Source organism: Triturus cristatus, chromosome 1_1 (genome assembly GCF_964204655.1).
Source record: "Triturus cristatus chromosome 1_1, aTriCri1.1, whole genome shotgun sequence".
NCBI classification, from domain to species: Eukaryota; Metazoa; Chordata; class Amphibia; order Caudata; family Salamandridae; genus Triturus; species Triturus cristatus.
This window is the reverse complement of record NC_140579.1, coordinates 339,813,109-339,825,175: the sequence shown is the minus strand read 5'-3', so window position 1 is coordinate 339,825,175 and position 12,067 is coordinate 339,813,109.

The following is a 12,067-nucleotide window of genomic DNA, read 5'->3' as shown; positions in this document are numbered from 1 at the left end:
TGGCAAAGAAATTTCGTTTTCTGCCTAATTTCAAACCATGACTCTGTGTGCAAAGAGGAATTATAGACAGAGATTTATTGCGTATTACTCTGGTAATTTTACATTTGCATTAGTAGGAAAGAGGGAGCTATTTTTTCTGCAGAAGCAGACTCTTAGCACACACCCAGCTGCTTATCCTGTAGAATCATGCATAGTATTCACAACCGAGTGGGGTTTGAGGTTGCAGTCAGTAATGCAAATACATTCAGCATCACTAAGGCTGGTTGCCCTTGCTGGTGTGTAGTCAGTCACCCAGGTTACACATGTTGCTGGTCTCAAAAAGCTGTTTGGACATGTGCTGTTTTCAGAATCTGAAAAGTGGATTCAAAATGTGTCAGACTGTAAAAGTACTTATCACTTGCCAAAAAAAGAGTAGTAAGTGTGCTTTCCAATTGGCAAAGAAATTTCGTTTTCTGACTAATATCAAACCATGACTCTGTGTGCAAAGAGGAATTATAGACAGAGATTTATTGCGTATTACTCTGGTAATTTTACATTTGCATTAGTATGAAAGAGGGAGCTATTTTTTCTGCAGAAGCAGACTCTTAGCACACACCCAGCTGCTTATCCTGTAGAATCATGCATAGTATTCACAACCGAGTGGGGTTTGAGGTTGCAGTCAGTAATGCAAATACATTCAGCATCACTAAGGCTGGTTGCCCTTGCTGGTGTGTAGTCAGTCACCCAGGTTACACATGTTGCTGGTCTCAAAAAGCTGTTTGGACATGTGCTGTTTTCAGAATCTGAAAAGTGGATTCAAAATGTGTCAGACTGTAAAAGTACTTATCACTTGCCAAAAAAAGAGTAGTAAGTGTGCTTTCCAATTGGCAAAGAAATTTCGTTTTCTGACTAATATCAAACCATGACTCTGTGTGCAAAGAGGAATTATAGACAGAGATTTATTGCGTATTACTCTGGTAATTTTACATTTGTATTAGTAGGAAAGGGGGAGCTATTTTTTCTGCAGAAGCAGACTCTTAGCACACACCCAGCTGCTTATCCTGTAGAATCATGCATAGTATTCACAACCGAGTGGGGTTTGAGGTTGCAGTCAGTAATGCAAATACATTCAGCATCACTAAGGCTGGTTGCCCTTGCTGGAGTGTAGTCAGTCACCCAGGTTACACATGTTGCTGGTCTCAAAAAGCTGTTTGGACATGTGCTGTTTTCAGAATCTGAAAAGTGGATTCAAAATGTGTCAGACTGTAAAAGTACTTATCACTTGCCAAAAAAAGAGTAGTAAGTGTGCTTTCCAATTGGCAAAGAAATTTCGTTTTCTGCCTAATTTCAAACCATGACTCTGTGTGCAAAGAGGAATTATAGACAGAGATTTATTGCGTATTACTCTGGTAATTTTACATTTGCATTAGTATGAAAGAGGGAGCTATTTTTTCTGCAGAAGCAGACTCTTAGCACACACCCAGCTGCTTATCCTGTAGAATCATGCATAGTATTCACAACCGAGTGGGGTTTGAGGTTGCAGTCAGTAATGCAAATACATTCAGCATCACTAAGGCTGGTTGCCCTTGTTGGAGTGTAGTTAGTCACCCAGGTTACACATGTTGCTGGTCTCAAAAAGCTGCTTGGACATGTGCTGTTTTCAGAATCTGAAAAGTGGATTCAAAATGTGTCAGACTGTAAAAGTACTTATCACTTGCCAAAAAAAGAGTAGTAAGTGTGCTTTCCAATTGGCAAAGAAATTTCGTTTTCTGCCTAATTTCAAACCATGACTCTGTGTGCAAAGAGGAATTATAGACAGAGATTTATTGCGTATTACTCTGGTAATTTTACATTTGCATTAGTAGGAAAGGGGGAGCTATTTTTTCTGCAGAAGCAGACTCTTAGCACACACCCAGCTGCTTATCCTGTAGAATCATGCATAGTATTCACAACCGAGTGGGGTTTGAGGTTGCAGTCAGTAATGCAAATACATTCAGCATCACTAAGGCTGGTTGCCCTTGCTGGAGTGTAGTCAGTCACCCAGGTTACACATGTTGCTGGTCTCAAAAAGCTGTTTGGACATGTGCTGTTTTTAGAATCTGAAAAGTGGATTCAAAATGTGTCAGAGTGTAAAAGTACTTATCACTTGCCAAAAAAAGAGTAGTAAGTGTGCTTTCCAATTGGCAAAGAAATTTCGTTTTCTGACTAATATCAAACCATGACTCTGTGTGCAAAGAGGAATTATAGACAGAGATTTATTGCGTATTACTCTGGAAATTTTACATTTGCATTAGTAGGAAAGGGGGAGCTATTTTTTCTGCAGAAGCAGACTCTTAGCACACACCCAGCTGCTTATCCTGTAGAATCATGCATAGTATTCACAACCGAGTGGGGTTTGAGGTTGCAGTCAGTAATGCAAATACATTCAGCATCACTAAGGCTGGTTGCCCTTGCTGGAGTGCAGTCAGTCACCCAGGTTACACATGTTGCTGGTCTCAAAAAGCTGTTTGGACATGTGCTGTTTTCAGAATCTGAAAAGTGGATTCAAAATGTGTCAGACTGTAAAAGTACTTATCACCTGCCAAAAAAAGAGTAGTAAGTGTGCTTTCCAATTGGCAAAGAAATGTTGCTTTCGGCCTAATGTCAAACCATGACTCTGTGTGCAAAGAGGAATTATAGACAGAGATTTATTGCGTATTACTCTGGTAATTTTACATTTGCATTAGTAGGAAAGAGGGAGCTATTTTTTCTGCAGAAGCAGACTCTTAGCACACACCCAGCTGCTTATCCTGTAGAATCATGCATAGTATTCACAACCGAGTGGGGTTTGAGGTTGCAGTCAGTAATGCAAATACATTCAGCATCACTAAGGCTGGTTGCCCTTGCTGGAGTGTAGTCAGTCACCCAGGTTACACATGTTGCTGGTCTCCAAAAGCTGTTTGGACATGTGCTGTTTTCAGAATCTGAAAAGTGGATTCAAAATGTGTCAGACTGTAAAAGTACTTATCACTTGCCAAAAAAAGAGTAGTAAGTGTGCTTTCCAATTGGCAAAGAAATTTCGTTTTCTGCCTAATTTCAAACCATGACTCTGTGTGCAAAGAGGAATTATAGACAGAGATTTATTGCGTATTACTCTGGTAATATTACATTTGCATTAGTAGGAAAGGGGGAGCTATTTTTTCTGCAGAAGCAGACTCTTAGCACACACCCAGCTGCTCATCCTGTAGAATCATGCATAGTATTCACAACCGAGTGGGGTTTGAGGTTGCAGTCAGTAATGCAAATACATTCAGCATCACTAAGGCTGGTTGCCCTTGCTGGAGTGTAGTCAGTCACCCAGGTTACACATGTTGCTGGTCTCAAAAAGCTGTTTGGACATGTGCTGTTTTCAGAATCTGAAAAGTGGATTCAAAATGTGTCAGACTGTAAAAGTACTTATCACTTGCCAAAAAAAGAGTAGTAAGTGTGCTTTCCAATTGGCGAAGAAATTTCGTTTTCTGCCTAATTTCAAACCATGACTCTGTGTGCAAAGAGGAATTATAGACAGAGATGTATTGCGTATTACTCTGGTAATTTTACATTAGCATTAGTAGGAAAGGGGGAGCTATTTTTTCTGAAGAAACAGACTCTTAGCACACACCCAGCTGCTTATCCTGTAGAATCATGCATAGTATTCACAACCGAGTGGGGTTTGAGGTTGCAGTCAGTAATGCAAATACATTCAGCATCACTAAGGCTGGTTGCCCTTGCTGGAGTGTAGTCAGTCACCCATGTTACACATGTTGCTGGTCTCAAAAAGCTGTTTGGACATGTGCTGTTTTCAGAATCTGAAAAGTGGATTCAAAATGTGTCAGACTGTAAAAGTACTTATCACTTGCTAAAAAAAAAGAGTAGTAAGTGTGCTTTCCAATTGGCAAAGAAATTTCGTTTTCTGCCTAATTTCAAACCATGACTCTGTGTGCAAAGAGGAATTATAGACAGAGATTTATTGCGTATTACTCTGGTAATTTTACATTTGCATTAGTAGGAAAGGGGGAGCTATTTATTCTGCAGAAGCACACTCTTAGCACACACCCAGCTGCTTATCCTGTAGAATCATGCATAGTATTCACAACCGAGTGGGGTTTGAGGTTGCAGTCAGTAATGCAAATACATTCAGCATCTCTAAGGCTGGTTGTCCTTGTTGGAGTGTAGTTAGTCACCCAGGTTACACATGTTGCTGGTCTCAAAAAGCTGTTTGGACATGTGCTGTTTTCAGAATCTGAAAAGTGGATTCAAAATGTGTCAGACTGTAAAAGTACTTATCACTTGCCAAAAAAAGAGTAGTAAGTGTGCTTTCCAATTGGCAAAGAAATTTCGTTTTCTGCCTAATTTCAAACCATGACTCTGCGTGCAAAGAGGAATTATAGACAGAGATTTATTGCGTATTACTCTGGTAATTTTACATTTGCATTAGTATGAAAGAGGGAGCTATTTTTTCTGCAGAAGCAGACTCTTAGCACACACCCAGCTGCTTATCCTGTAGAATCATGCATAGTATTCACAACCGAGTGGGGTTTGAGGTTGCAGTCAGTAATGCAAATACATTCAGCATCACTAAGGCTGGTTGCCCTTGCTGGAGTGTAGTCAGTCACCCAGGTTACACATGTTGCTGGTCTCAAAAAGCTGTTTGGACATGTGCTGTTTTCAGAATCTGAAAAGTGGATTCAAAATGTGTCAGACTGTAAAAGTACTTATCACTTGCCAAAAAAAGAGTAGTAAGTGTGCTTTCCAATTGGCAAAGAAATTTCGTTTTCTGCCTAATATCAAACCATGACTCTGTGTGCAAAGAGGAATTATAGACAGAGATTTATTGCGTATTACTCTGGTAATTTTACATTTGCATTAGTAGGAAAGGGGGAGCTATTTTTTCTGCAGAAGCAGACTCTTAGCACACACCCAGCTGCTTATCCTGTAGAATCCTGCATAGTATTCACAACCGAGTGGGGTTTGAGGTTGCAGTCAGTAATGCAAATACATTCAGCATCACTAAGGCTGGTTGCCCTTGCTGGAGTGTAGTCAGTCACCCAGGTTACACATGTTGCTGGTCTCAAAAAGCTGTTTGGACATGTGCTGTTTTCAGAATCTGAAAAGTGGATTCAAAATGTGTCAGACTGTAAAAGTACTTATCACTTGCCAAAAAAAGAGTAGTAAGTGTGCTTTCCAATTGGCAAAGAAATTTCGTTTTCTGACTAATATCAAACCATGACTCTGTGTGCAAAGAGGAATTATAGACAGAGATTTATTGCGTATTACTCTGGTAATTTTACATTTGCATTAGTAGGAAAGTGGGAGCTATTTTTTCTGCAGAAGCAGACTCTTAGCACACACCCAGCTGCTTATCCTGTAGAATCATGCATAGTATTCACAACCGAGTGGGGTTTGAGGTTGCAGTCAGTAATGCAAATACATTCAGCATCACTAAGGCTGGTTGCCCTTGCTGGAGTGTAGTCAGTCACCCAGGTTACACATGTTGCTGGTCTCAAAAAGCTGTTTGGACATGTGCTGTTTTCAGAATCTGAAAAGTGGATTCAAAATGTGTCAGACTGTAAAAGTACTTATCACTTGCCAAAAAAAGAGTAGTAAGTGTGCTTTCCAATTGGCAAAGAAATTTCGTTTTCTGCCTAATTTCAAACCATGACTCTGTGTGCAAAGAGGAATTATAGACAGAGATTTATTGCGTATTACTCTGGTAATTTTACATTTGCATTAGTATGAAAGAGGGAGCTATTTTTTCTGCAGAAGCAGACTCTTAGCACACACCCAGCTGCTTATCCTGTAGAATCATGCATAGTATTCACAACCGAGTGGGGTTTGAGGTTGCAGTCAGTAATGCAAATACATTCAGCATCACTAAGGCTGGTTGCCCTTGCTGGAGTGTAGTCAGTCACCCAGGTTACACATGTTGCTGGTCTCAAAAAGCTGTTTGGACATGTGCTGTTTTCAGAATCTGAAAAGTGGATTCAAAATGTGTCAGACTGTAAAAGTACTTATCACTTGCCAAAAAAAGAGTAGTAAGTGTGCTTGCCAATTGGCAAAGAAATTTCGTTTTCTGCCTAATTTCAAACCATGACTCTGTGTGCAAAGAGGAATTATAGACAGAGATTTATTGCGTATTACTCTGGTAATATTACATTTGCATTAGTAGGAAAGGGGGAGCTATTTTTTCTGCAGAAGCAGACTCTTAGCACACACCCAGCTGCTTATCCTGTAGAATCATGCATAGTATTCACAACCGAGTGGGGTTTGAGGTTGCAGTCAGTAATGCAAATACATTCAGCATCACTAAGGCTGGTTGCCCTTGCTGGAGTGTAGTCAGTCACCCAGGTTACACATGTTGCTGGTCTCAAAAAGCTGTTTGGACATGTGCTGTTTTTAGAATCTGAAAAGTGGATTCAAAATGTGTCAGAGTGTAAAAGTACTTATCACTTGCCAAAAAAAGAGTAGTAAGTGTGCTTTCCAATTGGCAAAGAAATTTCGTTTTCTGCCTAATTTCAAACCATGACTCTGTGTGCAAAGAGGAATTATAGACAGAGATTTATTGCGTATTACTCTGGTAATTTTACATTTGCATTAGTAGGAAAGAGGGAGCTATTTTTTCTGCAGAAGCAGACTCTTAGCACACACCCAGCTGCTTATCCTGTAGAATCATGCATAGTATTCACAACCGAGTGGGGTTTGATGTTGCAGTCAGTAATGCAAATACATTCAGCATCACTAAGGCTGGTTGCCCTTGCTGGAGTGTAGTTAGTCACCCAGGTTACACATGTTGCTGGTCTCAAAAAGCTGTTTGGACATGTGCTGTTTTCAGAATCTGAAAAGTGGATTCAAAATGTGTCAGACTGTAAAACTACTTATCACTTGCCAAAAAAAGAGTAGTAAATGTGCTTTCCAATTGGCAAAGAAATTTCGTTTTCTGCCTAATTTCAAACCATGACTCTGTGTGCAAAGAGGAATTATAGACAGAGATTTATTGCGTATTACTCTGGTAATTTTACATTTGCATTAGTATGAAAGAGGGAGCTATTTTTTCTGCAGAAGCAGACTCTTAGCACACACCCAGCTGCTTATCCTGTAGAATCATGCATAGTATTCACAACCGAGTGGGGTTTGAGGTTGCAGTCAGTAATGCAAATACATTCAGCATCACTAAGGCTGGTTGCCCTTGCTGGAGTGTAGTCAGTCACCCAGGTTACACATGTTGCTGGTCTCAAAAAGTTGTTTGGACATGTGCTGTTTTCAGAATCTGAAAAGTGGATTCAAAATGTGTCAGACTGTAAAAGTACTTATCACTTGCCAAAAAAGAGTAGTAAGTGTGCTTTCCAATTGGCAAAGAAATTTCGTTTTCTGACTAATATCAAACCATGACTCTGTGTGCAAAGAGGAATTATAGACAGAGATTTATTGCGTATTACTCTGGTAATTTTACATTTGCATTAGTAGGAAAGAGGGAGCTATTTTTTCTGCAGAAGCAGACTCTTAGCACACACCCAGCTGCTTATCCTGTAGAATCATGCATAGTATTCACAAACGAGTGGGGTTTGAGGTTGCAGTCAGTAATGCAAATACATTCAGCATCACTAAGGCTGGTTGCCCTTGCTGGAGTGTAGTCAGTCACCCAGGTTACACATGTTGCTGGTCTCAAAAAGCTGTTTGGACATGTGCTGTTTTCAGAATCTGAAAAGTGGATTCAAAATGTGTCAGACTGTAAAAGTACTTATCACTTGCCAAAAAAAGAGTAGTAAGTGTGCTTTCCAATTGGCAAAGAAATTTCGTTTTCTGCCTAATTTCAAACCATGACTCTGTGTGCAAAGAGGAATTATAGACAGAGATTTATTGCGTATTACTCTGGTAATTTTACATTTGCATTAGTATGAAAGAGGGAGCTATTTTTTCTGCAGAAGCAGACTCTTAGCACACACCCAGCTGCTTATCCTGTAGAATCATGCATAGTATTCACAACCGAGTGGGGTTTGAGGTTGCAGTCAGTAATGCAAATACATTCAGCATCACTAAGGCTGGTTGCCCTTGCTGGAGTGTAGTCAGTCACCCAGGTTACACATGTTGCTGGTCTCAAAAAGCTGTTTGGACATGTGCTGTTTTCAGAATCTGAAAAGTGGATTCAAAATGTGTCAGACTGTAAAAGTACTTATCACTTGCCAAAAAAAGAGTAGTAAGTGTGCTTGCCAATTGGCAAAGAAATTTCGTTTTCTGCCTAATTTCAAACCATGACTCTGTGTGCAAAGAGGAATTATAGACAGAGATGTATTGCGTATTACTCTGGTAATATTACATTTGCATTAGTAGGAAAGGGGGAGCTATTTTTTCTGCAGAAGCAGACTCTTAGCACACACCCAGCTGCTTATCCTGTAGAATCATGCATAGTATTCACAACCGAGTGGGGTTTGAGGTTGCAGTCAGTAATGCAAATACATTCAGCATCACTAAGGCTGGTTGCCCTTGCTGGAGTGTAGTCAGTCACCCAGGTTACACATGTTGCTGGTCTCAAAAAGCTGTTTGGACATGTGCTGTTTTCAGAATCTGAAAAGTGGATTCAAAATGTGTCAGAGTGTAAAAGTACTTATCACTTGCCAAAAAAAGAGTAGTAAGTGTGCTTTCCAATTGGCAAAGAAATTTCGTTTTCTGCCTAATTTCAAACCATGACTCTGTGTGCAAAGAGGAATTATAGACAGAGATTTATTGCGTATTACTCTGGTAATTTTACATTTGCATTAGTAGGAAAGAAGGAGCTATTTTTTCTGCAGAAGCAGACTCTTAGCACACACCCAGCTGCTTATCCTGTAGAATCATGCATAGTATTCACAACCGAGTGGGGTTTGAGGTTGCAGTCAGTAATGCAAATACATTCAGCATCACTAAGGCTGGTTGCCCTTGCTGGAGTGTAGTTAGTCACCCAGGTTACACATGTTGCTGGTCTCAAAAAGCTGTTTGGACATGTGCTGTTTTCAGAATCTGAAAAGTGGATTCAAAATGTGTCAGACTGTAAAAGTACTTATCACTTGCCAAAAAAAGAGTAGTAAGTGTGCTTTCCAATTGGCAAAGAAATTTCGTTTTCTGCCTAATTTCAAACCATGACTCTGTGTGCAAAGAGGAATTATAGACAGAGATTTATTGCGTATTACTCTGGTAATTTTACATTTGCATTAGTATGAAAGAGGGAGCTATTTTTTCTGCAGAAGCAGACTCTTAGCACACACCCAGCTGCTTATCCTGTAGAATCATGCATAGTATTCACAACCGAGTGGGGTTTGAGGTTGCAGTCAGTAATGCAAATACATTCAGCATCACTAAGGCTGGTTGCCCTTGCTGGAGTGTAGTCAGTCACCCAGGTTACACATGTTGCTGGTCTCAAAAAGCTGTTTGGACATGTGCTGTTTTCAGAATCTGAAAAGTGGATTCAAAATGTGTCAGAGTGTAAAAGTACTTATCACTTGCCAAAAAAAGAGTAGTAAGTGTGCTTTCCAATTGGCAAAGAAATTTCGTTTTCTGCCTAATTTCAAACCATGACTCTGTGTGCAAAGAGGAATTATAGACAGAGATTTATTGCGTATTACTCTGGTAATTTTACATTTGCATTAGTAGGAAAGAGGGAGCTATTTTTTCTGCAGAAGCAGACTCTTAGCACACACCCAGCTGCTTATCCTGTAGAATCATGCATAGTATTCACAACCGAGTGGGGTTTGAGGTTGCAGTCAGTAATGCAAATACATTCAGCATCACTAAGGCTGGTTGCCCTTGCTGGAGTGTAGTCAGTCACCCAGGTTACACATGTTGCTGGTCTCAAAAAGTTGTTTGGACATGTGCTGTTTTTAGAATCTGAAAAGTGGATTCAAAATGTGTCAGAGTGTAAAAGTACTTATCACTTGCCAAAAAAAGAGTAGTAAGTGTGCTTTCCAATTGGCAAAGAAATTTCGTTTTCTGCCTAATTTCAAACCATGACTCTGTGTGCAAAGAGGAATTATAGACAGAGATTTATTGCGTATGACTCTGGTAATTTTACATTTGCATTAGTAGGAAAGAGGGAGCTATTTTTTCTGCAGAAGCAGACTCTTAGCACACACCCAGCTGCTTATCCTGTAGAATCATGCATAGTATTCACAACCGAGTGGGGTTTGAGGTTGCAGTCAGTAATGCAAATACATTCAGCATCACTAAGGCTGGTTGCCCTTGCTGGAGTGTAGTTAGTCACCCAGGTTACACATGTTGCTGGTCTCAAAAAGCTGTTTGGACATGTGCTGTTTTCAGAATCTGAAAAGTGGATTCAAAATGTGTCAGACTGTAAAAGTACTTATCACTTGCCAAAAAAAGAGTAGTAAGTGTGCTTTCCAATTGGCAAAGAAATTTCGTTTTCTGCCTAATTTCAAACCATGACTCTGTGTGCAAAGAGGAATTATAGACAGAGATTTATTGCGTATTACTCTGGTAATTTTACTTTTGCATTAGTAGGAAAGGGGGAGCTAATTATTCTGCAGAAGCAGACTCTTAGCACACACCCAGCTGCTTATCCTGTAGAATCATGCATAGTATTCACAACCGAGTGGGGTTTGAGGTGGCAGTCAGTAATGCAAATACATTCAGCCTCAATAAGGCTGGTTGCCCTTGCTGGAGTGTAGTCAGTCACCCAGGTTACACATGTTGCTGGTCTCAAAAAGCTGTTTGGACATGTGCTGTTTTCAGAATCTGAAAAGTGGATTCAAAATGTGTCAGACTGTAAAAGTACTTATCACTTGCCAAAAAAAGAGTAGTAAGTGTGCTTTCCAATTGGCAAAGAAATTTCGGTTTCTGCCTAATTTCAAACCATGACTCTGTGTGCAAAGAGGAATTATAGACAGAGATTTATTGCGTATTACTCTGGTAATTTTACATTTGCATTAGTATGAAAGAGGGAGCTATTTTTTCTGCAGAAGCAGACTCTTAGCACACACCCAGCTGCTTATCCTGTAGAATCATGCATAGTATTCACAACCGAGTGGGGTTTGAGGTTGCAGTCAGTAATGCAAATACATTCAGCATCACTAAGGCTGGTTGCCCTTGCTGGTGTGTAGTCAGTCACCCAGGTTACACATGTTGCTGGTCTCAAAAAGCTGTTTGGACATGTGCTGTTTTCAGAATCTGAAAAGTGGATTCAAAATGTGTCAGACTGTAAAAGTACTTATCACTTGCCAAAAAAAGAGTAGTAAGTGTGCTTTCCAATTGGCAAAGAAATTTCGTTTTCTGACTAATATCAAACCATGACTCTGTGTGCAAAGAGGAATTATAGACAGAGATTTATTGCGTATTACTCTGGTAATTTTACATTTGCATTAGTAGGAAAGGGGGAGCTATTTTTTCTGCAGAAGCAGACTCTTAGCACACACCCAGCTGCTTATCCTGTAGAATCATGCATAGTATTCACAACCGAGTGGGGTTTGAGGTTGCAGTCAGTAATGCAAATACATTCAGCATCACTAAGGCTGGTTGCCCTTGCTGGAGTGTAGTCAGTCACCCAGGTTACACATGTTGCTGGTCTCAAAAAGCTGTTTGGACATGTGCTGTTTTCAGAATCTGAAAAGTGGATTCAAAATGTGTCAGACTGTAAAAGTACTTATCACTTGCCAAAAAAAGAGTAGTAAGTGTGCTTTCCAATTGGCAAAGAAATTTCGTTTTCTGCCTAATTTCAAACCATGACTCTGTGTGCAAAGAGGAATTATAGACAGAGATTTATTGCGTATTACTCTGTTAATTTTACATTTGCATTAGTAGGTAAGGGGGAGCTATTTATTCTGCAGAAGCAGACTCTTAGCACACACCCAGCTGCTTATCCTGTAGAATCATGCATAGTATTCACAACCGAGTGGGGTTTGAGGTTGCAGTCAGTAATGCAAATACATTCAGCATCACTAAGGCTGGTTGCCCTTGTTGGAGTGTAGTTAGTCACCCAGGTTACACATGTTGCTGGTCTCAAAAAGCTGTTTGGACATGTGCTGTTTTCAGAATCTGAAAAGTGGATTCAAAATGTGTCAGACTGTAAAAGTACTTATCACTTGCC